Here is a 27,781-nt window from a genome sequence, read left to right on the forward strand (position 1 = left end):
GCGATTTTCCCATGGGTACACCCCATATTTCTTACCACATATTCCACCGCACAGTCGCCTAACACACCATCTTCTTTGTCATCTTTTACAGGGACACGCCGGTCACAGGCGAAGAGTGATGCACGGGCTCACACCTTTCCGAGAACTCCTCTCGAGCCTCCTCCCTTATACTTTGACAGGGAAGGAGCTCGACACGGAGGTACCCCCTACAAAGCTAAAGACAAAACCAACTGAGCGAGCCATATGCCATCAATGCAACCATTTCAGTTGACATTGACGACATGAGACGGTCAGGGGCGACAGTTGCACAAACCGCCCACCACGAGTCACATCGACAATAAAGACCAGGGCATTCGCGTTCAACGCTTGCACCGAGACCACCTCGGACATCATCCACCCACGATAAGCATTTCCAAGCGACGTACACTGGGGCATCCCCGGTTGAAGTTTGCACTAGCACAACTTTTCCAAGCGACATACACTGGGGTATCCCCGGTTGAAGTTCGCGCGAACACAACCTCAGCAAGCGACGTACACTGGGGCATCCCCGGTTGAAGTTCGCGCGAACACAAACTCAGCAAGCGACGTACACTGGGGCATCCCCGGTTGAAGTTCGCGCCAACACAATCTCGGCAAGCGACATACACTGGGGTATCCCCGGTTGAAGTTCGCGCGAACACAACCTCAGCAAGCGACGTACACTGGGGCATCCCCGGTTGAAGTTCGCGCGAACACAACCTCAGCAAGCGACGTACACTGGGGCATCCCCGGTTGAAGTTCGCGCGAACACAAACTCAGCAAGCGACGTACACTGGGGCATCCCCGGTTGAAGTTCGCGCCAACACAATCTCGGCAAGCGACGTACACTGTGGCCTCCCTGGTTGAAGTTCGCCCCGAGGTCGCCATAGTGGGTCACTCCAGCAAGTGATGTTGGAACGCTCCTGGTCATTTGCGTCAAGACCAAGCCTCCTCCACAACAAGCACCAAGACAACCCCAACCACTGATTCCCTATGGCAATTTTGTATTTTCCTTCTAGACTATAGGGGAATTCACCTGAAGAGATTGCAAGGGAAAATGACACGAAGTTCAGCTTTCGAGTGCACGGGAGTCAAACTTCCAAGAAAGCCGGTCCTCACAAAATAGGGCTAGCAACACACAACAAGTCTCCACGAGGCGAAGCACACCAAAGCGGCCTCGGCGATGCAAAGTCGAGGAGTTTCAAACAAAGACATGGGGCACAAAACAAACCCCAACTGCAAGAAAAAAAACAGAGCGAAAAGAAGCGGGAAAAACCCGCCAATGAAGAGAGAGAGAAAAGACGCAGGAAAAACCCGCCAATGAATAAAACAAGGCACCGCCGAGATTTAAAGCTTTGACACTGCCAATTCAAAAAAATCAACAAACCCTAACAAAAGGGGAGCAGCAGACACAACTCCTTGACGGAGATAGAAAACAATGCATCTGGAGGTTGAATCCTTCGAACCCTTCGCCCTTACAAACTCGAGAGATAAAAGAATCGAGTCCGCTAGGTCGAAAACCCCTTTTTGGGAAGACCTAGGCAAAAGCTAGGGTAAAAGAGAGGCACGACCGAAAACCCTTTGGGACAGTCGTGGCAAAATGAGAGCTCTTCCCCTTTAGGTTGAGAGGTACAGCCCCGAGGTGGGTGACCGTAGGAAAATGAGAGCAAAAAGAGAGATAGATAAAATTGCCCCCTAGTCTCTCGCACGTCGTGTGGACAAGGGATCCCCAAAGGAAGTGGCCAGTTTATCTATTCCAACACGATCCCCGATCGGCTCTCCAATACCATTCAACCGTCCAAGAGGGAACCTTCCTCAAGTACAGTGGGTAACTGAATACGCCGTCCAAGCAGTTCAGTACAACCTACACAACAGAAGGACGAAGGAAAATGGGGGTACATCTCACTGCAGGCGTGAACCCGTGTATCCTTTTAGCCTGGGGCAACGTGCTTCCCAAGCTTTCTCTTTTCTCTTTGTCTTTGCATAACTCCAAATGGGTCACAGCCACCCTTCAACAGGCTATCACAGAGCCAAAATCCCAGACATTCCTCTCCGAGAGTCTAGTCATAACGCTTTGGAATTGGTCTGACCAAGTCCGACCAAATCTGAACAGAAATCCCCAAACGAGTTCCAAATGCAGCCGCCCTACGGTACCCTATTGAGAAGGGTTCAAAGCCGACGGGTGCGTCGAACAACCGATAGAGTTGCTAGGGCATTGTCAGGGATATCTCGATATGCCCAATACATAGCTAACGGGAACCCCTGGAGGCCTCGCATCTAGGCCTCCGGGAACGAGACCCATTTTGCACTGTTAAAGCAAAATTCTTCACAAGTCACTTAGGTGACCCAAAACTAAAGATCTGCTTGTTGCAACAACATTTTCATGCTTACCTGTATCTATCACTTGTTAGTATTTCTCACATGATTTACTAGTAATGTCAGGATCACAAGTACTGCAAACGGCAAGAACTACGGCAGACTCTAATTTCCGACCACTCGGGATACGTAGGCGCTCCACCCCAGAGCTGGAGTCCCTCATCACACGGCATCCCACAAAGCAAAAACCCTCATTGCACGGCAGGGGCATCGCCAGCGAAAGCACAGTTGCTCAATAGCAAAGTCACCCTTCAGCAAAGCACGATCGCCTAAGTAGCAACAACACAAGCCTCCGACGAATCAGCACTCTCAGGGCAACATCCACCGGACACACCTACAGCACCACCGCTTCACAACGACAATCACAGGGCCGACTCCCACAGGGCCGAGTCCATTCCTTTGATCTTCCGTAGGGCCAGTCCCATCGTTAGATCCCACCAGGACCGAGTCCCTTCCTTTGATCTTCCGTAGGGCCGAGTCCCATCGTTAGATCCCCCCAGGGCCGAGTCCCAACCTTTGATCTTCGGTAGGGCCGAGTCCCATCGTTAGATCACCGCAGGGCCGAGTCCCTTCCTTTGATCTTCCGTAGGGCCGAGTCCCATAGTTAGATCCCCCCAGGGCCGAGTCCCTTCCTTTGATCTTCCGTAGGGCCGAGTCCCATGGTTAGATCCCCCCCAGGGCCGAGTCCCTTCCTTTGATCTCCCGCAGGGCCGAGTCCCATCGTTAGATCCCCCCAGGGCCGAGTCCCTTCTTTTGATCTCCCGTAGGGCCGAGTCCCATCGTTAGATCCCCACAGGGCCGAGTCCCTTCCTTTGATCTCCCGTAGGGCCGAGTCCCATCGTTAGATCCCCACAGGGCCGAGTCCCTTCCTTTGATCTCCCGTAGGGTCGAGTCCCTTCTTTAGATCCCCCACAGGGCCGAGTCCTTTCCTTTGATCTCCCGTAGGGCCGAGTCGCATCGTTAGATCCCCACAGGACCGAGTCCCTTCCTTTGATCTTCCGTAGGGCCGAGTCCCATCGTTAGATCCCCCCAGGGCCGAGTCCCTTCCTTTGATCTTCCGTAGGGCCGAGTCCCATCGTTAGATCCCCACAGGGCCGAGTCCCTTCCTTTGATCTCCCGTAGGGCCGAGTCCCATCGTTAGATCCCCCAAGGGCCGAGTCCCTTCCTTTGATCTCCCGTAGGGCCGAGTCCCATCGTTAGATCCCCCAAGGGCCGAGTCCCTTCCTTTGATCTTCTGTAGGGCCGTGTCCCATCGTTAGATCCCCCAGGGCCGAGTCCCTTCCTTTGATCTTCCGTAGGGCCGTGTCCCATCGTTAGATCCCCCCAGGGCCGAGTCCCTTCCTTTGATCTTCCGTAGGGCCGTGTCCCATCGTTAGATCCCCCCAGGGCCAAGTCCCAACCTTTGATCTTCGGTAGGGTCGAGTCCCATCGTTAGATCCCCCTAGGGCCGAGTCCCAACCTTTGATCTTCGGTAGGGCCGAGTCCCATCGTTAGATCCCCACAGGGCCGAGTCCCTTCCTTTGATCTTCCGTAGGGCCGAGTCCCTTCGTTAGATCTTTCATAAGGCCGAGTCCCACCCTTAGATCTTTTGTAGGGCCAAGTCCCATCGGTTCATCTCTCATAGGGCCGAGTCCCATCTTTAGGTTTCCATAAGACTAAGTCCTGTTCTCAGATGATACAAATACTCCATGCACTCAGTGGCATCACAATCAGTTGGCAAGCAACGAAACATTCTGCCATAACATCGATTGCAACACAAACAAGCTTAGTAATGGAGGAATCACAATGATTCCTTCCACACCTCACGCAACTCCCTAGCGTTTGCATTTACTTTCTGCAAGCATATTCATTATGCAATGCATCCCATGCAACTACTTTTCTGCACAAGGGTCCGTCCCCTTCGGGTCCGTCCCGACTACTTTTCTGCACAGGGGTCATCCCCTTCGGGTACATCCCGACTACTTTTCTGTACAGGGGTCATCCTCTTCGGGTATAACATCCCCACATATCCAAAGTAGGAGGGAGAATGCCATATAGGAAATTTCACATCGATCACTGTTATCAAACTGGGGTGCTTCTGAAGTCTTTGGATGCATCCTCTACTCGAGCACGCAGTCAAAGAGGGGCAAGCTGTCAGCACCCCATTTTGGCTCACCTTTCCAAACAATGATATCAGCAATGGTCCAAGCCCTAACTTGAGCAGAATATAGAAAAACGACTTAATAGAGCAGAAATCATTATTCATCCTCAAGTCGGCAAAATTGAGCAGAAGACATGCACATATGACAGAAGGACTCCAGGGGTCACCAAAGGGTAACAGAGTGACTAGAGAGCTCAACAATGTCCAAAACCGGCATTTTCAGTGTACTACATGGACAATCCTGTTTTCCGATAGTTCGCTCGTCCGTCGGAAGATAGCCAATATTGGACCTCAAAAATCCACATCGATGCCAAACAGATGAAAAGTGTCTTCAAACGCATTTCGCAAATCATCTGCTCTATATAGAACAACTTTCTGTATACAGACAACTTTTCAGTGGAAGTCCAAAAATGCCGGTTTCTCGGAGAAAAGTTAATTCCAAACATCAGATGCGGCCATGCCCCACAATCATACAGAGCATGAGCAGTGCTTCAGATTGTCTTTTGGAAGCCATACAGACACCCTGAATGACTTCCGAGCGACAAAACGGGCATACCCCTCTTCGGAAGAGCATAACCGAAGTCTGATCTGACAAAATTACGGCAAACGAAGTTCACACTACATTGCCCTGAAAACTCCAGCGGACATTCGCAATTGGGCAAAACAGACAGCAAAACCCTTCTCGGTTTCCCGAGTAATCTCCGATGAGCACAAAAGACCATTTTCAGTGGAAATCCATATCCGGAGGTCCTCTTTGGGGAAACTTGACGCCGGATGCTTACCTTACACAATACAAGCCTTCTCAAGGCTCAATGTGGAATCGTCGGAATGAATCACACAACTCATCTAGCCCCCCCGAGCAGAGTTTTAAGGGTCTCAGATGCACTTTTCATATCCTTAGAGGCCCAATCTCGGCAAACAGAGATCACAGTGATCTCCGGATCGCCCAAGAAACTCAGAAAGCAATCTGAGAAATCCAATTTCGGCCTCCTAGGACATCTCCGGCTCCATATTTGCATTTACCGGCTTAAGGGTTAAGTGCCCACGTAATTTGACAATTTATGTCAAAATGACCGACGTGGTATTCAGATACAAGATATGCTGTCAGAAGTGGGTAACCTCTCTCTGAATGCATAAAAGGAGCAAAACCGGCTTCCGAGCCTCATACAGACATTTGGCAATTTCTCACAAAAAATGCCAATCTCAGACTCATTAAATTCGTTTCCTTGCGTATATCGATAATTCAACATTCAGTTCGAACCACGAGTTTCGAATGCGCAATCAATCGAGACCCGAACTTTTTCCCGGTTTTTCCTCTTCGGTCGTGGGACCCACGGGCTGCCCAAGATGAGTCACCCTTTACTCTAGAAGCTTTTACTTCTTCTTCAAAGCAAGAAGCCAACTTGCCCTCTCTTAGCCAAAATATCTTGGAGAGGTTGAAGACAACACTCAACTTCTCATCAATTCTCATCAATGCTCATCAATGTCTTATCTCTTCTTCATTAATGCAATGGAAGAAGATGAGACTTGATATTTTCTTAATCAAACCGAAATTTGCTAAGCATGGGGGTTAAGAGCACTTGCTTTTGCTAATTGTGTCATTAGCTTTGTCTATAAATGGCCCAAAAGTGATTAAGTTAATCACTTCTCTTCTTGCACACCCTCTACAAGCTTTCTCCCTCAAGAAAAGCTCTCAACTCCATAGCCAAAACTAGCAAGCATCAACACTTCAAAACCAAGAGAGAAAAACCAAAGAAAACCCGAAGAAGGCTTTGAGTTTCTTAAGTCGGAAGCCGATGTTCATCATCCCAACTTTATTTCAAAAATTATCAAACTCCATGGAACACATGTTTTGGACCTAAGGAGTTCATTTATGAATTTAGATTTTTGGTTTGAAGTCATTTGCTCATCATTTCAGGTTGATTTCCTCATTTCGGGTGAAGATCGTGCTCTCGGGTGAACAGTGCACCCGTAGCCGCACGCTCCCATGCATAAGCGCGCCCGCGCACACAGCCTCGCACGCCCGCGCGCCAGCCAGCTGCGCGCCCGCGTACGCCCCCTTGTGCCTGCCCGCGCGCCCGACGTCCGTGCACACCCGAACGTGCATCCCTTGCATCCGAGCATCCTTCCAAGCATTCTATCGAGTCACCCGACTCTCGAACACTTCCCCGACTCTTTCCTCGTATCCCGAGGCTAGGTAAATCACTCTTTACTTATAGGAGTTAGGGCTTTTTACATTGATTGCATGTTCATGGAGTTATATGGTGCACAAAGCATGTTCACTTGCAAGACTTCATTTTTATGCACTTTTACATTATATCATGCATGTTTATCCTCGATTAACATGTTAGCATGTCGAAAAACGTTTGGATCGACCCTCAAAAGACTTTCCCGACCCGAAATAAGCAAAAGAGCTCTCGGGTTTGCCTCAAGAAGAGGTAACCGAGACTTGGCTTGCTTTCCTCGGGTTAAGAACGACCTTCTTTGTCCGATCTAAGTTCGATTCCCGAGTTTTCTCATGTTTTCTTACATGCATGAAGTCGGTATTGTTTTATCGATTCCTTAAATAACTTGTTTGTGCGTGTTTGCATGTTCGAATGCGTTATTCAAATCATGGCAATACCGACTTTCGTTTAATCGTGTCATTTATCATGTTTGTTGTTTAAGCATGCGAGAAATTATTCAAAACGAGACGGGGAAACCTCGTGGAACCCCATTCGGGCCACGGGACCTCTCGGCTATCTCCAAGGAGAAGTAACCGAGAGCCTCTTAGACTCGTACGGGTTGCATGAGGCTTCCTCTTCCCGTTTTGAGTTCGTTCTCGGCTTTCGTGTAATTTGCAACTTACATTATCGTCGCAATATCGCATGAAAATGTCTTTTCAAAACAAAGCATGCATGGATTCGGGTATCGATGACTCATTCGAGTCCATTCGGTTACGAGGGTAGTTTCGGTCATTGGACCAAATTATCCTCGATCCTTATGGAATCGTCTTGGTCGCCGAGTCACGAATCGTTTTTATAATTAATGCATTCGGCACAACCCTTAAGCATTAATTCCACAAACGGGTTAATCGGGACGCTCACATGATTAAACCCACTTCACACTGATAAAGTTTACACAAATTGGCCATTAACTGATAACTCGCGTCGATAAGTTGTCAAATGACGTTGGTGCCCTTTTCAAACTTATCAATTTCAAAACCCGAAACGCGCGGTCCGATGTAGCATGGACGTCTGAAAAGGGCTGCTGTGTCTCAACTTGAGTTTTTACCTGATTCCAGGTAACTCAGGTCAGGATTCAGAAGATCTTTCTAGATCACTTCCGGGCAGATCGACCGGTTCTTTGACTTTTTCGGGGTTCTTGCACAACCCTGGACGATCCAGAAATTGGTCGACACCGGCTACAGGCCGAGGTGGCCCGCACTACGATATTTCCCCTTTTATGAAAACAATTTTCAAATAAAGGGCAAAATCGTCTTTTCACAATTCAACGATACCCCTAGGGTTAGCATGATAGAAACACTACAGTACGAGATAAGAACGGGCTACCTGTTCAGTGCAGGTTCATCTGCATAGCCTTTTCTTATCTAACTGATGAGTTTCTGTCATCCTAACATAGACTCAGGTAACTAGAACGGTTACCTCTGTTAGAAAACATGCAAAATGCTGATTAACCTTTCACTCGACCTAACCAAACACTAGATAATGGCTTGGAGGAATTCTAGATTCCAAATCTAGAGTCAAAATACGAGTTTAGCTAATTCAGTGGAAATTCAGTGTCACAGTACAGAACAACTGTAAAAGCAATCCACACACATGACATTTGACTCTCTTTTTCAAGTTTCCAACAAAAGCCAAATGCTAAAACATTGGCACGTGTTTGATTGCTTAGCATATGGCATTTGCTCGCAAAAACATCCTTGGATTAATAAACTTGTTAATCCACGTACATTCGGTGAATACAAACACATTGTCTATTATTTACCTGCTGATTATTATCTTTTCGCACTTGTTTTTCATTCGGGTCGAGCCTGATCCTTAGGCCGAATGATATTAGGGTTCAATGCCCTAATCATCGATCATAGGGTCCAATGCCCAAATCAACACTCACAGGGTCCAACGCCCTATTCAGTGAGAGCGTGTATTGAATTTCAATTTTTCGGTGTTTTCCCTAAACTCACGGTGAGTTAGAGCGGACTAATAACCGAACGCGAGTCGACTGGAATTCGGCCATTTGTAATTTGTATTTATTGTTTTTGAGAGCATTGTAAGGACTTTTATTTTGTACATTCATTCTGTAAGAATTCCAGTCGGTAAGCGAATGGTCCGAGAGTCAAATTAATCGAATCGGTTTAATGCTCGCCCAAAGGAAAGTAAACCCAAGAATTTGCAGTTCTAGTTCAGGCAGGGATTCAACCTCCATGGTTCGATGAACTGTAATGCAAGATTGTGAACCAATTCCCCGACATACGGGTTTACTTCTCTCTCGGCTTCTCAACCGTCATCGTTTAATTCATTGAATCTCCAATGTCAAAACGTGCGAGCCGAGTGCAACTTAATTCAAGCGGTAAATATCAAAACATGCAAGCCTAGCAAACCAGAGTACCGAAAGGGCGTGCGGGATATAGGCCCGCACGTAACATGAACCCTCAAACACGGATTTTCCGATTCCGCACAGATCAATGCCTTAACAACAAACTAGGTGTTCCGTACCCCTAGACTCGGGTAACATATCCGCCCTCGACCTACAGGTCGTAAAATGATAAGTGGCGACTCTTTCTCTCACGCGTGTCCGTCACGCGTCCCCACAGGAAGGTGGACACTCCCAAACCGCGCGATCCAAAAGCGCGCAATGCGGGCCCCGACGAGAGTCCACATTCGGGTCCGTACAGAACCCAAACCCATAAGTCACACCTATCACGGGGTCCAACGCCCTAAACCATCGACCACGGGGTCCAACGCCCCCATGTACAACGAGCGAGCGCAACCAGAGTGCGGAATGGGGTCTAGCTCCGAGTCACCACTATGTTCTGAGTAATGTCTATGTGGAAGACGACTCGGATCGGGTGTGTGAATCGCGATTAGGCATCACCCGGGAGCTCAACTGGTCCAACGGTTACCATGAGAATCGATCAATCCTCTCAACTACCGCTGATCCGATCGGACCCGACCCCCGGCTCCTTGAGCGGCGTTGCCTTAATTTACTTATCGGTCATTCAAAATCTCGCGGTGAGTCGGAGCGGAATATTGGCCCAATGTAAACCGATCGGGATCCATTTACTTTATTCTGTTGTATTTTGTAATTATTCGAGAGCACATTGCGAGGAATTTTATTTGTACACTTATTTACTCATTTGTAAGGATCCTCGATCGGCAAGCAAGAGGTCCGAGTGTCGAACCGATCAAGTCGGTTCATAGCTAACGGTCCCTGTAGCACCGAACCATGCATTGTTTTAAGCCTCCATGCAATCTTTCAACCCGGCTTTAGAAACAGTCCGTCGAGTCAGCCTGCGCACCATTTGTGTCTTTTTTGGCTCCAAGGGTGATGTACGAGTACTTTGTAATCTTAACTAAGCCCCGGGCGTTTATTTTCTGCACGCATGCATCACATACTTTTTAAAATTGGGGCGTTATTTGCATTGATGAGTCCAAAGACGATTTTCCTTTCATCTTGGTAAGAGATGTTGCACTCGACTTCCTGTCTGCGCCTCGACAGAGTTACACCACCGCTCGAGGAGATCAACTGCGTATGGGCAGCCCTGCGCCCGGTCGACGGCAGCTACATTAGCGCATTCTTAGGAGACATACCATTGCTAGCTACAAGGAACGTCGACTGGAATTTTCTTGAAGCCACCCTTACTTTTTGGAACCCGGAACATGCCGTCTTCGACATCCAGGGAGTCGAGCTCGCACCGACCATCGAGGAATATTAGACCCTCATCAGTCGGACCACAGTTGCCCACGACATTGTAGAGCCAAACCTCTACACTAGCCGACCCATGTTGGTCTCTCGCTTACTCGGGGTTAAAACCACCTGATTAAATGCTAAACTCGCATACTCTAGTAGCACGGAGATAGCAATCAAGAAAATCCTCTTTTTTCATTCAATCAAGGGTGCACATGGTTCAAGGAGATGTTTTATGGAAAGACTTATGCCATGCCTTTTTACTACTCGTTTTCGGGACTCTCTTATTCCCTCACTCGCGAGATCTTGTTGACGCCGCTCTTGCTGGCATCATTCTCCAAGTGGTCACACGCGACCGAAGGATGAAAGGATCCCCCATCCTTCTACAAATTTGGCTCCAAAGCCATGCGAGACTGTCAGCATTCCGTTTTGGCCCACTAGTTCAAACAATAGTATCAATAGCAATTCAGGCTATGACTTGAGCATCGATATAGAATATGGCTCGATAGAGCAGCAAATTGCTATTCATTCTCAAGTCAACATAGACAAGCAGATGATTCAAGCACATGCCAGAAGAACATACAGAATCATCCGATGACATACAAAGCAAACAGAGAGCCTAGACAGCATCCAAATCAACATTTTCAGAATACAACACGTACAGTGCTATTTTCCATTGGATTGTTCGACCATCAGAAGATAGTCAATATTGGACTCTAAAAATCCCTTGCAGTGCCAAACAGATGAAAAGTGTCTTCAAACACATTTCGCAGATCATCTGCTCTATACAGAGCAATTTTCTGAATACAAACAACTTTTCAGTGGAAGTCCGAAAACGCTGGTTCACTAGAGAAAAGTTAATACCCGATATCAGACACAGACACATCCAACAATTATACAGATCACAAGCATTATTTCAGATTGTCTCTCGGAAGTCACATAGACTCCTCAAATGACTCCTGAGGGACAGAACAAGCGTACCTTTCATCGGAAAAGCATAACCGGAGACTTATCTGATCAAACATCGGCAAACTAAGTTAGCCATGCATTGCCCCGAAAACTACAGCAGACAGACTCAATTGGGCAAATCAGACTCCAGAATCCCTTTTAGTTTCCCGAATAATCTCCGAGAAGCAGAAAAGACCGTTTTCAAAGTAAATTCATAACCGGAGGTCCTTTTTGCGGAAACTTGACGCTGGATGAATTGCCAACCCAATGCCGCTTATCCCAAGGTTCAATATGAAATCCTCAGATGGAATTGCACAATCCATCTAGGCCCTCAGAACAGTGCTTTTAGGGTCTGAGATGCATTTTTCCAATCTTTCGGGGTATATTCTCAACTAATGGAGATTGCAGCGTTCTCCGGATCATCCAAGTAACTCAGAAAGCATTCTAAGAACTTCGGCTTCGGACTCCTAGGACGTCTCCGGCTTCACATTTGCAATATCGGCTTAGGGGTCAATTATTCGGTCTGATTGATAATGCACGTCAAAATGACCAATACGGAGCGCAGACACAAGATACGCTCTCAGAAACGGCTAACTCTGCTCTGATCGCCTTAAATGGGGAAAACCGGCTTCCTAGCCTCAAAACCACCTGAACATTTTCTTATGCAAAATGGACAATCATGGGATCGTTTGAATTGTTTTCGCGCGCACATCGACAATTTAATGCTCATTTGAGCCACGAGCCTCGAACATGCGATCAATCGAGACCCGAACTTCCTCCCGACTTTCCTTCACAACCCGTGGGATCCACGGCTATCCTTGGGCAGCCATACTCTTGCCCTAGCCGCCCCATCCCTTGTCATCTTCTTCATCAAGCCAAGAAGACAACTTGCCTTTGTCTTCCTCCAAAAATATCTAAGTCTTCTTCTTCAACACTCTATCCTCATTAATGTTTTTAACCCTTCTCCATCAACTATACTTGGAGGATATTCATCCTCATCCTCATTAGCATAACCGAATTCCCTAATCAAGAGCCCTAATTGCACTTTTCTTTCTTTAATTGCACTTAAACTTTGTCTATATATATCCTTTGAGTAATTAAGTTAATCACACACCTCCATACATCATCTCTCTAGCATTTCTCACTCAACAAATGCTCTCTAACTCTCCCTAGTTTCAACATACCAAAACCAAGCCAAGAGCAAGCTGAAAACCAAGCAAAACCCTCAAAACTTAAGTTGGAAACTCGATGATCATCATCCCGGCTTAAATCCAAACTTGACCAAACTTCATATCCCACATGTTTTCGACCCCTCAGTCCATTTCCGAAGTTAGATTTTAATTTTGAAGCCTCTAAGTTATAGAATCAGCTCAGTACATAACAGAAGCTAGTTTGGACCATTTCGGGTCAGATTTTCCAACGTGAGTTTCCCACCTTTTCGGGTCGGTTTGAGCTGCCAAAACGCATCAACCACCTCCCGACATGATTTAAGGGTGTCTAGGAGTCGAGAGATCCAAACAAAACCATCTAGTTTTGACCCAGCAAGAAGAAACAGCCTGACTACCCAGTCAGGTCGGATTTCTGACTGTCTTTGTGTTTTCTTTGCAGATCGAGCCAATTCGAGAATCTTTTCTTTGAACGACCACCACAGCGAACTCCAGGGGTCTCTTAGGAGTCGGGAACCACTGACCTTGCATCAAAATTCCATCGGGAGCCACCATGGTGACGTCCGACCCGAAAACTACCCAGTCAGGTCTGTTTCCTGGACGTGCTCTATTTTTCGTGATCTTTGCAGGGGTATATGGGTCAACCCGGTAACTCTGGAACCAAACAACCACCACAGTCACCTCTGGGGGTCTCTTAGGAGTTGGAAGCCATTGACCTTGCATCAAAATTCTATCGGGAGCCACCGTGGTGACATCCGACCCGAAACTTGCCAAGTCGGGTCTGTTACTGGGCGTGCTCTGTTTTGCTTGATCTTTGCAGGGCTATATAGGTCAACCCGACTACTCTGGAACCAAACAACCATCACGGTCACCTCCGTGGGTCTCTTAGGAGTCGGGACCTGCCGACCTTGCATCAAAATACCGTTGGGAGCCTCCGGGAGAGCCATTTCTTTCTGGACTGCCAGTCGGGTTTGTTTTGACCCAGTCCGGTCTGTTTCTGTTTTACTGACCTGACTTTGCTCTTGATTTCCGAAAAATCTACGCCTGCTCTCCTTCCAAAACGACCGCAGGGACGTTAAGCATCCTCTTGGCTTTCCAGAGCATCCAAGAACTCCCCGAAAAGCCAACCGAGCCGCCCAAACCGATCCCGGGTGTCCAGTCGAGGTTGAAGCTACTCCAGTCGGGTCAAAAGTGCAATCTGGGTCTGTTGAAGACAAAACCACCCAAAACCGACCCATTGGAGGTCCAATCAAACTTTTCCCGCATTCTGAGACTAGGTATAACCATTCTCAACTTAGAGAAGTTAAGACTTTTACATTTTCTTTGCGTTTGTGGGGTTATAAGGCGGTTCAAGACCCGTTTACATGCAAACTTTACATTTTTATGCGTTTTTATGTTATGTCATGCATGTCTAATCGTTTAACGTGTTAATCATGTCGGGAACGGGCTTAAATCGTAGTCGAGGAGACCGATTTGGCTCGGAATGACCAAAGGATCTCTCGGCTTAACATTTGGAAAAGTACCTGAGAGTTCCTCTTATTTTTCAGAGCCATGACCGGCCTCTTTGCCCTGACTTAAGTCATTTCCCGAGTTTTATGTTTTCATGCATCCATGAAGTCGGTATTGTTTTATCGATTCCATAAATAACATATTTGTGCATGCTTGTATGTTTAAATGTGTTTTGCAAAATCATGACGATACCGGCTTGGTTAAATACGTGTCATTTATCATGTTTAACATTTTTTAGCATGCGAGAAATAGTCGAAATTGGGTTAAAGAAACCACTTGACAACTGTCTTGGTTGTCTGGTCATGAATTGTTTTCATCAAATTAAGCTTTTTGGGTATTTAGACTTCATTCAGTGGATCAATCGATGATCTGTCTGATTGTCTGTAACCCGCACATTTACTACATTCAGAATTTAATTTTAAGCTGTAAATCCACAAACGGGTTAGTCAGGACGCTTACATGATTAAACCCATTTCACACTGACAAATCTTGCATGAATTGGCAATTAATTGATCGCATCGATGAGTTGTCAAATGACGTTTATGCCCTTTTCAAAACTTGTCTATTTCAAAACCCGAAATGCGTAGTCCGATGTAGCATGTACGTCTAGAAAGGACTTGTGTGTCTCAACTTGAGTTTTTACATGATTTCAAGTAACTCAGGTCAGGATACAAAAGATCTTTTTAGATCGCTTCCGGTCAGACCGACTAGTTTTTTGGTTTTTCGGGGTTCTTGCATAATCCTGGACGATCAAGGGAATTGATCAACACCGGCTACAAGTCGAGGTGGCCCGCACTGCGTTGTTTCCCTTTTTTGAAAGCAATTTTCAAATAAATGGTAAAATCGTCTTTTCACAATGTAGCGACACTCCTAAGGTTAGCTTGATGGAAACACTACGGTATTAGGATAAAAATAGGCTACCTGTTCAGGTGCAGGTTCATCTGCGAAGCCTTTTCTTATCCACTGATGAGTTTCTGTCATTCTATCATAGACTCGGGTAACTTGAACGGTTATCTCTGTCACAAAACATGCAAAATGCTAATTAACCTTTCACTTGATCTAACCAAACACTAGATAATAGTTAAGTGGAATTCTAGATTCCAAATCTAGAGTCAAAACACAAGTTTAGCTAATTCAGTGAAATTTCAGTATCACAATGCAGAACAAATCTAAAAGCAATCCACACACAAAGGACTTGACCACAGGCACCATGTCTGTCAAGTTTTTACAAAGCCGAATGCTAAAAAATGTTTTACACGCGTTTGCTTCTTTAACATAAGGCATTTGCTTGCAAAAATACCCCTAGGTTAATAACTTGTTAATCCACGTACACTCGGCAATAACAAACACATTATCTGCAATTTACATGTTGTTTGTTACTTCTCTGCTATTGTTTGTCCATGCGAGTCGAGCTCGACCCATAGGACGCATTGCACTTAGGGTTCAACTCCTTAACCATCAGTCACGGGTCCAACGCCTTATCCACTGAGAGCATTGTAAGGATTTATTTTGTACATTCATTTTGTAAGAATCCCAGTCGGTGAGCGAACGTTCCGAGAGTCGAATCAATCGAATCGGTCCAGTGCTTGCCTAGACAAGAGTAAACCTAAGATATCGCGGTTCCAGTTCATGCAAGAATTCAACCATCACGATTTGATGAACTGATTCCTCGACATACAAGTATACTTCTCTCTCGGCTTCTCAACCGACATCGTTTGATTCACCGAATTTTCGATGTCAAAACGTGTAAGCCGAGTGCAGTTTAATTTATGCGATAAATAATTAAAACATGCAAGCCTAGTAAACCAGGGTACCGAAAGGGCGTGCGGGATATAGGCCCGCACGTAACGTGAACCCCCGAACTCGGACTTTCCAGTTCCGCACAGACCAACGCCTTAGAAAAACTAGGTGTATCACTACCCCTAGACTTGGGTAACTTATCGGCCCTCGACCTTCAGGTCATAAAATGATAAGTGGTGACTCCTTCTCACGCATATCCGTCACGCATCCTCGGGAAGGTGGACACTCCCAAGTTGCGCAATCCGAAAAGGGGCATGCGTGCCCCGACAAGAGTCCACATTCGGGTCCGTACAGAGACCCTTTGACCTTGTGCGCCCGGTTATGTATTTCAGTGGCCCAGAATCGATCCTTTCTCGATTGCTACCTCTTGTGCATGTGGAAGAACGCAAAATCTCTGAGGGGATGAAAATTTTTCGAGAAGTGTCACCCCGAGGTTTCAAGTGGTGTGCTGCGTGGATGTCACCCGGACCCATGGCCTTGAAGTGTCCCGATTTTTATGGAATCCCACTCGTGAGTCATGCAGGGTCCACCACGTATTTTCCAGCGAGAGTAGTGAGGCAACTCGGGGGCCTACAGGTGGTTTCCGAGGACATGGCGCGAGACTGGTTCGAGCATACCTAGCGAGAGGACCAGACATCCGTAGATCGTTGACAAGCCATCGAACATGTCATGGTCGCCTGGCAAACTGTGGTCACCGAGCGATCTTATTTCCTCAAGCCCCCGACTTAGGAGGAGCGAGATTTTCAAGCTACAAAGGAGTACATCCTCCACTTCTACCGATGGGGTCCATCCATACCCGAGGATCTCGCCGATTCTCCACCACCGGACGAGGGCACATCATCCAAAACAATGGCTCTGAGCATAGCCCTCCAAGCGGAGCTTGCCAGCCTCAGGGCCGAGAGAGACCACCTTCGTCAGGAGATTGTCGAGAAGGACGAACAGCTCATCGATCAATGCTAACTTCAGAGGGAGCTCACCCCGGCCCCCATCAAGTTACAGACGCGCAATCAGGAGTTGGCATGGGTGAATGCCGCCTTGGAGAGGTCTAGGAAGAGGATCTGCAGAGGTCCTCACCCACCTTAGGATAGATGCCTCTATCGGGCACTCGCATGGAATTGGGGCTTTCTACGGCAACAGTCACTCGAGCCATGAGTGAGGTGGAGGATCGACTTAGGACTTGATTTTCAGAAAAAATGCATTGTACTTTTTTGAACTTTCCGAATCAATGCAAATGACAGTATTAGCTTTCGAAATTCACGCATTTCATCCATTCCATCCTTTTACTTGTTACGTCGCATGTTTAATTCTCTAAAACAGAATTCTCTAGCATCAAGACTTACACATTTGTGGAATGTAGGTGTTAACTACTAGCTACTCTGCACCGATACCCCACCCGCCTATGCGTAAGGATGGCACAGTAGAATCAAACCGATATCCCCGAAGAGATCAATACACTAGCGTCGGTTCACTCTCAACCCTCGGCAACACAAGTGGCGTCACCACCGGTATACGCACCACCTCCACCCGCAATGCAAGCACCACTACCAACTCACGACGTTGTCTGCGTCACCAAGCTTGAGGGCAACTTCACCACTCTCTAAGGCACGGTCGACCTAATGGCAGCCAACATGGCCGAGATGATGGCCTTGCTCCGAGGCCTGAATCGCGCATTATAGAGCTCCACCCCGCCTCTCGCACACAGGTCAACGGTCGACCTTGCTCCTTGGGCCCTGCAGACCCATGTGCCAGACAAAGCATTGCGGCCGTCCCCGCATCGATAGTTACCCCGGTGCCTGTTCTTCCCCCTATGCACGTCCCGGCGGTCCACCCGGTCAACACTTTCAACCGCCGTCTACTATTCTGGCAGTTGTCCCACTTCCGCCCATGACGATTCCCATGCCGAACCCAACCATGTTCGCACCGCCTCTTATGTTTGTACCGGTTTCGGCCACTATCTACACGATCCCTCCGCCGATAGGCTTCCAAGCATCGAGCGCCCCTCCTCTTGCTCAAGCCACTGAGCCTCTTCCCTTCCCAACTTTACAACTTCACATCGGCCTCCCCAACCAAGTTCCGCCTCCTATAAATATCACTTTCCTGAACCGAGCACGCTGACCCACGCGGCCCCAATGCCTCCACCCACAAATTACTTCCCTAAGACGGAGACTGAGCAGAAGAGGAGAATGAAGAAAATGGAGGAGACTATCATGTCCCTCTAGGCTAGTGACCCCTGACATAGCACTAGTTATCTAGATTCGACTCTCTTCTCGGGGATATAGCTACCCTCGAAAGTCAAAGTGCCCGACTTCTAGAAGTACGATGGCACTAAAGACTCGCGACACCACCTCCGCCACTACCATGAAGAGATGCTCTAATACTAGGACTACGAATAGTTCGTTGTCGCCACTTTTCAGGAGAGCCTATCAGGACCGGCCCTCAACTGGTTCATGTTGCTCCGAGCGGAAGACATCCCATCTTGGGCCGAACTGTCCAAGAAGTTCGTCAAACAATATCAGTACTGTTAGCACCCCATTTTGGCTCACCAATTCAAACAACATTATCAGCAATGATCCAGACCACGACTTGAGCTCCATAGAGCAAGATATCATTATTCATTCTCAAGTCAGCAGGAGAAAGCAGATGATATGGGCGAACAACATAAGAACTTCCTAGGTCATCCAGAGCCAACAAAGCAAGAAGAAGCCAAACAATCCAAAATTCGACATTTTTTAGAATACCACGTGGACAATCCTATTTTCCGATAGTTCGCTTGACCATTGGAAGATAGCCAATATTGGACTCCAAAAATCCACATCAGTGCTAAATAGATGAAAAATGTCTTCAAACGCATTTCGCAAATCATCTGCTCTATACAGAACAACTTTATGTATACAGACAACTTTTCAGTGGAAGTCCAAAAATGACGGTTTCTCAAAGAAAGGTTAATTCCAAATGTCAGATGCGGCCATGCCCCACAAGTATACCTAGCATGAGCAGTGCTTCAGATTGTCTCTTGGAAGCCACACTAACACTTCAAATGACTTCCGAGCGACATAACAAGCATACTCTTCTTCCGAAATGCATAACCGGAGACTGATATGACAGAATAACGGCAAACGAAATTGACCCTGCACTGCCCTGAAAACTCCAGCGGACAGGCGTAATTAGGTAAAATAGACAGCAAAACCCTTTTCAGTTTCCCGAGTAACCTCCGAGGAACATAAAAGGTCATTTTCAGTAGAAATCCATATTCGGAGATCCTTTTTGAGGAAACTTGATGCCGGATGCCTACCCTACACAGTGCTAGCCATTCCAAGGATCAATGTGGAATCGTCAGACTGAATTACACAACTCATCTAAGCCTCCCGAGCAGTGCTTTAAAGGTCTCAGATGCACTTTTCAAGTCTTTAGAGGTTCAATCTCGAGAAACAGAGATCACAGTGATCTCCGGAGCGTCCAAGCAACTCAGAAAGCAATATGAGAAATCCAATTTTGGCCTCCTATGATGACTCTGGCTCCACATTTGCATTACTGGCTTAAGGGTCAATTGTTCAAGTTGTCTGACAATTCATATCAAAATGACCAACGTGGGATGCAGATACAAGATATGCTGTCAGAAGTGGTTAACTTAGCTTTGGTCACCCGAAACGAGCAAAACTGGCTTCCGAGGCTCGTATGGACCCGAGGCATATTTCCACGAAAAGTGCCAATCTTGGGCTCATTAAATCCGTATTCTCGCGTATATCGACAATTTGACGTTTAATTTGAACCACGAGCTTCAAATACACGACTAATCGAGACCCGAGCTTTCTCTCGATTTTTTCTCTTCGGCCCTGCCCAAGAGCAGCCGCAACTTCCCATTGCTGCCTTCTTCTTGCTCTCTTGCACTCTTGCCTTCTAAATATCTTAAGTGTTCTTCTTCAACACTCCAACTTCACTTCCATGGAATTAACGCATTTTGGCTCATCTTCATCAAGATACTTGGCTCATATTCATCTCCATCCTCATTTGTAAAACCGACTTTTGCTAATCAAGGGGGATAAGTATGCTTTGTTTGCTTAATTGTCCATTTGCCTACATATTGCTCAAGAGTGATTAAGCTAATCACTTTTCACTCTTGCATACTCTCACTAGCTTTCTCCCTCTAGGAATGCTCTTAATTCCTCCTTAGCTCCAGTAGCAAGCATTCAGCTCCTAGCAAACAAAATCAAGCCAAAACCCTTATGGCTTTGTTTGGTTTGCAAATGTGATTTTAAAATAACAACTTTAACCCAATTCTACTAACAACAAAACAAAATAACTCATACAAAGTCAAAGGTTGGGCCCCATTTATACCACTCTTTTTCAAAATCAAAATCTGATTTTAAAATCATACTTTGAAACCAAACGCAGCATTAGAGTTTAAGTCGGAATTCTCTAAAATTTTCCAAACTTCATGGTTCACATGTCTTGGACCCAAGGAGTTCATTTTTGAACTCAGATTTTTAATTTGAAGTCATTTGCTAATCATTTCGGGTTGGTTTCATAGTTTCAGGTTCAACCCATGCTCTCGGGTGAACAGTGCAACCGTCACCAGTCTCCTCGTCCAGACGCTCGATGACGCCCGCGCGTGTCCGCTCGTGCACGCCCATCTGCGCGATAGCTCCCACTCGTCCGTCACCACGCGCTCCTGCGTCCGTCACTGTGCGCACTCTTGTGCCCGTGCGCCCCGGACGTCCCCTACATGCATGCACGTCCGCACATCCCCGACATCTAGCTCGCCCGCTCACGTCGGCCTGCCCGCCCGCACTTGCCCCGCGAGCTCGCCTGCAGTCCCACGCGTCCAGCCAGGCGTTTGACGTCCTGCCGCGCCCGTGCACGCCCGAGCACGTCCTGCCGCGTGTCCCAGCTCGCCCGAACGTGTATCCCGTGCACCCGAACGTCCTTCCAAGGGTTCAACCGAGTCACTCGACTCTCAAACACTTCCCCGACTCTTTCTTCGTATCCTTAGACTAGGTATAAGATTCTCTACTTAGAAAAGTTAGGTCGTTTTACATTTCTTACATGTTTATGGTGTATCAAGCATGCTCACTTGCAAGATTACATTTTTATGCACTTTTATGTTATATTATGCATGTTTATCATCAATTAACGTGTCAACATGTCGGGAAATACTTGGATCGTAGTCGACAAGAACATTTCGACCCGGGAAAGGCAAGAGAGCTCACGGGTTTGCCTCCAAGAGAGGTGACCGAATGCTCTTTTGCTCTTTTCGAGCAAGGAATGGTCTTCTTGACCCGATCCGAGTTCGATTCTCGAGTTTCATCGTGTTTTCCCGAGTGCATGAAGTCGGTATTGTTTTATCGATTCTTTAAATAACATGTTTGCGCATGTTTGCAAGTTTGAATGTGTTATTTATCGTGTTTGTTGTTTGAGCATGCGAGAAATGATTGGAAACGAGATGGGGAAACCTCGTGGAACCTGATTTGGGCCATGGGACCTCTCAGCTTTCTCCAAGGAGAAGTGGCCAAGAGCCTCATAGACTTATTCGGGCACCATGAGGCTTCCTCTCCCCGTTTTAAGTCCGTTTTCGGATTTCATGTAAATTTTAATTTCCTTTACACCGCAAATCTCGCATAAAAATATCTTTTTAAGCAACATGCATGGATTCAGGTATCGATGACTCTTTCGGGTCCATTCGGTGCCGAAGGTAGTTTCAGTCATTTGACCAAATTATCCTCGATCCTTATGGAACTGTCTTAGTCGCCGACTCACAAATCATTTTTCAACAAATTAATGCATTCAGCGATAATCCTTAAGCGTTAATTTCATGAACGGGTTAATCGGGACACTCACACGAATAATTCATTCGACTTTAACAATTTTGCACGAATTGGTCATTAATTTGTAACTCGCGTCGACGAATTACAAAACGATGTTAATGCCATTTTCAAAACTCCCATACTTTAAAATCCGAGAAATGCAATACGATGTAACATGGACATCTAGGAGAAACTTGTGTGTTTTGACTTGAGCTTTACCTGATTTTAGGTAATTCAGGTCGGAATACAGAAGTTCCTTTTAGATCACTTTCGGATAGATCGACCAAATCTTTGGCTTTTATGGGGTTCCCACATAACGCTGAAAACCCAAGGAATTGGTTGGCGCCAGTTACAGGCCGAGGTGACCCGTATTGCGTTGTTTCCCTTTTCTAAAATCAAATTTTGAAGTCAAGGGCGGAAGCATAATTTTGTAATTTGGCGACATCCTAAGGTTAGTTTGACAAAAACACGACGGTATTGGAATATGAACGGGCTACCTGTTCAGGTGCAGGTTCATCTCCATAGCCCTTTTTGTTCCCACTAATGAGCTTCTGTCATCCTAGCATAGTTTAGGGTGTTAGTTGGGTATTCTGTATCAAAACATAAATACATGACTAATCTTTTCACTCGATCTAACCAAACACTAGAAAATAGTTAGGTGGAACTCTAGGTTCCAAATCTAGAGTCATAACACAAGTTTGGATGAATTCAGTGTAACTTCAGTGTCAGAACACCGAATCACTGTAAAAACAATCCACATACACGATACTCGACTAAAGACACTCGATATGTCAGGTTCTCAAACCAAAGCTGAATGCTAAAATATTAGCATGCGTTTGTTTGTCTAGGGTAGAATTTGCATACCAAAATACCCCGGATTAATAACTTACTAATCCAGGTAAATTCGATGAAAGCAAACACATTGTCTGTTATTCACATGTTGCGTGTTATCTTCTTGCACATGTTTGTTATGAGGATCGAGCCCGATCCCTAGGACTAAATCACTTGGGTTCAACGCCCTAATCATCACTCACAAGGTTCAACGCTCTATTCAGTGAAAGCGTACTCGAATTTCAATTTTTCGGTTTGTCCCTAAACTCATGGTGAGCTAGAGCATAATAATAACCGAATGCCAGTTGACTGAGATTCGATCATTTGTAATTATGATTTTGTTGTATTATTTTGGAGAGCTCATTGTAAGGACTTTAATTTGTATATTCATTCTGTAAGAATCTCAGCCGGTGAGCAAACGGTTCGAGAGTCGAATTATTCGAATTTGTTTAATGCTTGCCCAAACAAGAGTAATACCAAGATCTCGCAGTTCCGTTTCACGCAGGAATTCAAACATCATGGTTTGATGAACTGTAACGCAAGATAGTGAACCGATTCCCCAACATACAGGCACACTTCTCTCTCAACTTCCCAATCGACATCATTTGGTTCACCGAATTTTCGGTGTCGAAACGTATAAGCCGAGCGCAGCTTAACTCACTCGATAAATGAAATAAAACTGCAAGCGTAGCAAACCAGTGTACCGAAAGGGCGTGCGGGATATAGGCCCGCACGTAACGTGAACCCCCGAACTCAGACTTTTTGGTTCCGCACAGACCAATGCCTTAGCAAAACTAGGTGTATCGCTACTCCTAGACCCGGGTAACTTACCGGCCCTCGATCTTCGGATCGTAAAATGGTAAGTGGCGACTCCTTCTCAAGCGTGTCCATCACGCATCACCGAGAAGGTGGACACTCCCAAGCCGCGTGATCGAAAAACGCGCATACAGGCCCCGACGAGAGTCTACATTCTGGTCCGTACAAGTACAATATGGAGACGCCTCCATCTTTCCTCGAGTTGAGCACAATGGAAATGGTAGAGGATTAGAAGTTCGAGCAGTATGCCACAAATTGGCGTTCGGAAGCAGCGAAGCACTTTCCCCCCATCTGCGAGGAGCAACAGATACAGACGTTCCACGGGACACTCAAAGGAGCCTACTACTCCCATCTCAGGGGGCACAAGTCCTCCTTTTCGAAGATGATTATGGCCGGGAAGCAGGTAGACCTACGCATCAAGCTCTGGAGGATAGATGGTCCAACAAAGAAGGGGGAAGGAGAGTCCTCGAGGAAGACCACTACAGCAGCAACCCCTACTAGCGGCAGAAGGGGCAAGGAGGTTTCGGTCAACGCCGTCAACCTAGGGCATCAGGGGTTTCAGCAATACTCGATGAGCTTCACGCCCGCACCCGCCTGCCACTCCTGCATGCGCTTTGCCGCCCGCGCACTATCAGCCTCAACACCCAACGCAGCCAGTTTATTATTCGGCCCTACCGGCTCCACCTCCACTGTCAGCCCCGCAACAAATCGTCCATCACTACGCCCCTGCTCATCCTCCAACTCAACCATATAGACCCTCGGCTTCGAGAGCTCCTCAGCCGGCGCAGTGGGCCTTAGCCCCGCAGGGTCAACAAGGCGGCACGATACAATCACTGCAGCGAGCACAGTTCACGCCCCTGCCGGTCCCACTCTCCCGTATACCGGCAACTCCTCGTGAGCAACAAGATCCGACCGGTCGTCCCAGGCCCTAACTTTGTTTCAGTAAACCAAAATCAGAGCCTACGCTACGAGTACCACTCGGGTGCTCTCGGTCACACCATCAACAATTGCTGGAAGCTATGGGAGGAGGTTCGGAAGATGATCAATGCCAACCAACTCTCGTTCAATGCCGTCAGGCCCCCGAATGTACAAGCCAATCCTCTCCCCTATTATGGGTCAAGCTCGGGACCCACTATCAACATGATTGGTATCTGCGCCTTAAGGGAGGATGAGAGCAAACAGGAGGGTCATGTCCTGTTTGTGATTGAATACGTCCCCGTGGAAATCGCTGTAGGGTTTACAGGGTCTGATGATGCGCCAACCCCGTTCGTAATAGAAGTCCCCGCCCGAGAACCGTACCAGGATAACAAGGGACCATGGACTTACGAAGAAAGTATCGGGAGCCTCGAGCAACAATTCAGCGTCATGGGCGTGACGTGCTCGGGTCGGGTATACGAGAACCCGGATGCCGCAAGAAAGGAAAAGGCCCCCACCGCCGCATTTGGAACCGTATCGGAATCTACACCGACCCCGCCGAAGAAGATAACCGAGGAAGAAGCCGAGGTGTTTATGAAGATTATCAAAGCAAGCGAGTATAAAGTGGTAGAGCAAATGGGTAAGTCGCCTGCCCACATTTCACTACTCGCCCTCCTCTTGGGCTCGAAGCCACACCGAGAAGTGCTCCTAAAGGTCCAGACGGCAGCATAGGTCCCCAATGAGACTGCTCCAGATCGGATTGAAGAAACGGTGGCCTCGATTTTCTCCAATTGCATCTCGTTTTCGAATGTCAAACTCCCCTCCGAAGGGTGGGCATACTCACGGGCATCATACATTGTATGCGAGTGCAACAATTTCATCATGATTGACAACGGTTCCGCCCTTAATGTTTGCCCGGTTTCCACGTTGAAACAGATGAACGTGGACCTCAACCGCATCCGACCGAGCAAGACCGCGGTCCGAGCCTTCGATGCCTCGTGAAGGGAAGTGAATGGAGAGATTGACCCTCTGATCGACGTCGGCCCTTGCTCGTTCGCCATTACATTCCAAGTCCTTGACATCCCGAACGCTTTCAGCTTGTTGCTCGGGAGGCCATGGATCCATTCGGTCGGCGCCGTTCCTTCATCCCTACACCAAAGACTCAAATTCATTGCGGAGGATCGGCTCATCACGGTCAAGGGTGAGGAGGACTACGCCATTTACAAGGAGACGGTTGTCCCCTACATCTGCATTGGGGAAGTTGAGAACCTTCCCTTCCATTCATTCGAAACTATCTCCGTCATTTGGGACTACGAAGAGGTCGGTCCGTCCCGTGCTGACCGCATGGTTGGGAAGGTCTTGCTGCGCAAGGACAGGGGATTAGCCGCCCCATTGAGGTCGAAGAGTACAAGAACAGGAGGGGACTCGGTTTTTACCTTTCTCGGCACGAGATTATCGAGGCCCACAGGGGCAAGCACCTCCACTGTCTTGCCACGCACTATGGGAGGATCAACAAGGGCATCCTGGTTCCCCTGCTCTCCCACTCTTTCCCCGAATCGCCGCACATTGTCGGAGGTACTCTTGACGGCCCCCTCTCAGATTCAGATGACGCGCCTGTCGATCTGCCAGCCATATGCGTTGTCCCAAAGGAGACTCCTTTAGGGGTTTACATCCGCCTTGTGCAGGAGAATGAGGGGCTCGACAACCCGCACTACTCGACTGTAATCGCCGATGTGTAATGCTATCAATGTATATGATGTTTCTCACGTGTCGGCATAGCCATAAGCCACACGACGAAAGATGGGTTTTGTTATGGCTTCACGCTTACATCATTAATGAAATCCCTGCATGCATTTTTGAATTTCTGCGTCTACCTTCTCCTGTTTTCTCTTACTCGTTCTCAACGCCTTAAATATTTCTAAGACAATTCGTTTAAATTTTCCAGGCTCCACTTGAATCCAAATCTTCGACACGGCGATTCGAACCCATCCAACAAACGACTCGATGAGCCCCGATCCATATACTTCGGGGAAAAGCTCGATGAGGACGGTCGAGTGCCCGAGATAGAGGAGAGTTTGCGCCGCCTCGAGGACCGTCAACTCACCTCAGTCGAGCCAACAGAAGAAGTCCACGTGCGCACCGAAGAAGAACCTCGTACCTTAAAAATTGGGACGGGCCTCGACCCTACACAACGAGCTCGGATGATCGATTTCCTAACAGAGTACCAAGAGGTCTTTGCCTGGTCCTATGTCAAATGCCTGGCCTAGACCCTTCGATAGTCAAGCACTTCCTCCCGCTCGATACAGAGAGGTTCCCATCCAAACGGCAACACCTACGGCGGCAATGTTCCGGCCTTCTCCTCCGCATCAAAGAGGAGGTCGTCAAGCAAATCAACGCGGGATTCCTGGAAGTTTGCAACTACTCTGAATGGGTGGCGAATATAATACCCGTAGAGAAAAAGGACGGAAGAGTCAGAGTCTGCGTCGAATACCGAGACCTCAATAAGACCAGCCCCAAAGATAACTTCCCTTTGCCCCACATCGATGTCTTGGTCGACAACACCGCGCGCCACACACAGTTCTCCTTCATGGACGGCTTCTCCGAGTACAACCAGATCCAGATGGCTAAGGAGGACAAAATCAAGACGACATTCATTACGATGTGGGGGACATTTTGCTATCGGGTCATGCCCTTCGGCCTCAAAAATACTGGGGCAACCTATCAGATGGCAATGATCACATTTTTCCATGACATGATGCATAAGGAGATCGAAGTCTACGTCGACGACACGATTGCTAAGTCTAAGGAAGGGGAAGATCACCTCGTCAACCTAAAGCGCCTCTTTGTCCGCCTAAAGGAATACAAGCTCCGGCGAAGTGCACAATCGGCGCCAAGATGGGGAAACTGCTAGGATTCATGGTCAGCGAACGCGGCATCGAGGTCGACCCGGATAAGAGATCAGGAGCTACCACCGCTATCGACGGTTCGTGAAGTACAAGGTTTCTTGGGACGGCTGAACTACATCGCGCTTTTCATTGCGAACCTGACGGACAAATGTCAGCTACTCTTCGCAAACACACAGCAATCGAGTGGGACGAGGAATGTTAGAAGGCTTTCGACACCATCAAGGCATACTTGGTTTAGCCGCTGGTGTTAGTCCCGCCTATACCAAATCGCCCTCTTATCCTTTACCTGATAGTGCGCCAACAATCCTTAGGTTACATGTTGGGGCAGGAGGACGAGTCCACGCACGTAGAGCAAGCAATCTACTACTTAAGCAAGAAGTTCACCGAAGGGGAGTCCAACTACCCGTAAATCAAGAAGATGTGTTGTACGTTGAGGTGGGTCATGCAGAGGCTCCGGCAGTACACCCTCTACCATACCATCCGCTTGCTGTCAAAAGCGGATTCCCTGAAGTACTTACTTGATAATCCATCCTTCATGAGGAATATTGCGAAGTGGCACTGTCAGCGAACATAGTATGACATCGAGTATATGCTTCGCACGTCAGTCAAGGGGCAAGCAATTGCGGATCATTTGGCAGAGTTCCTTAT

Source organism: Punica granatum, chromosome 1, assembly GCF_007655135.1.
Source record: "Punica granatum isolate Tunisia-2019 chromosome 1, ASM765513v2, whole genome shotgun sequence".
NCBI lineage: Eukaryota > Viridiplantae > Streptophyta > Magnoliopsida > Myrtales > Lythraceae > Punica > Punica granatum.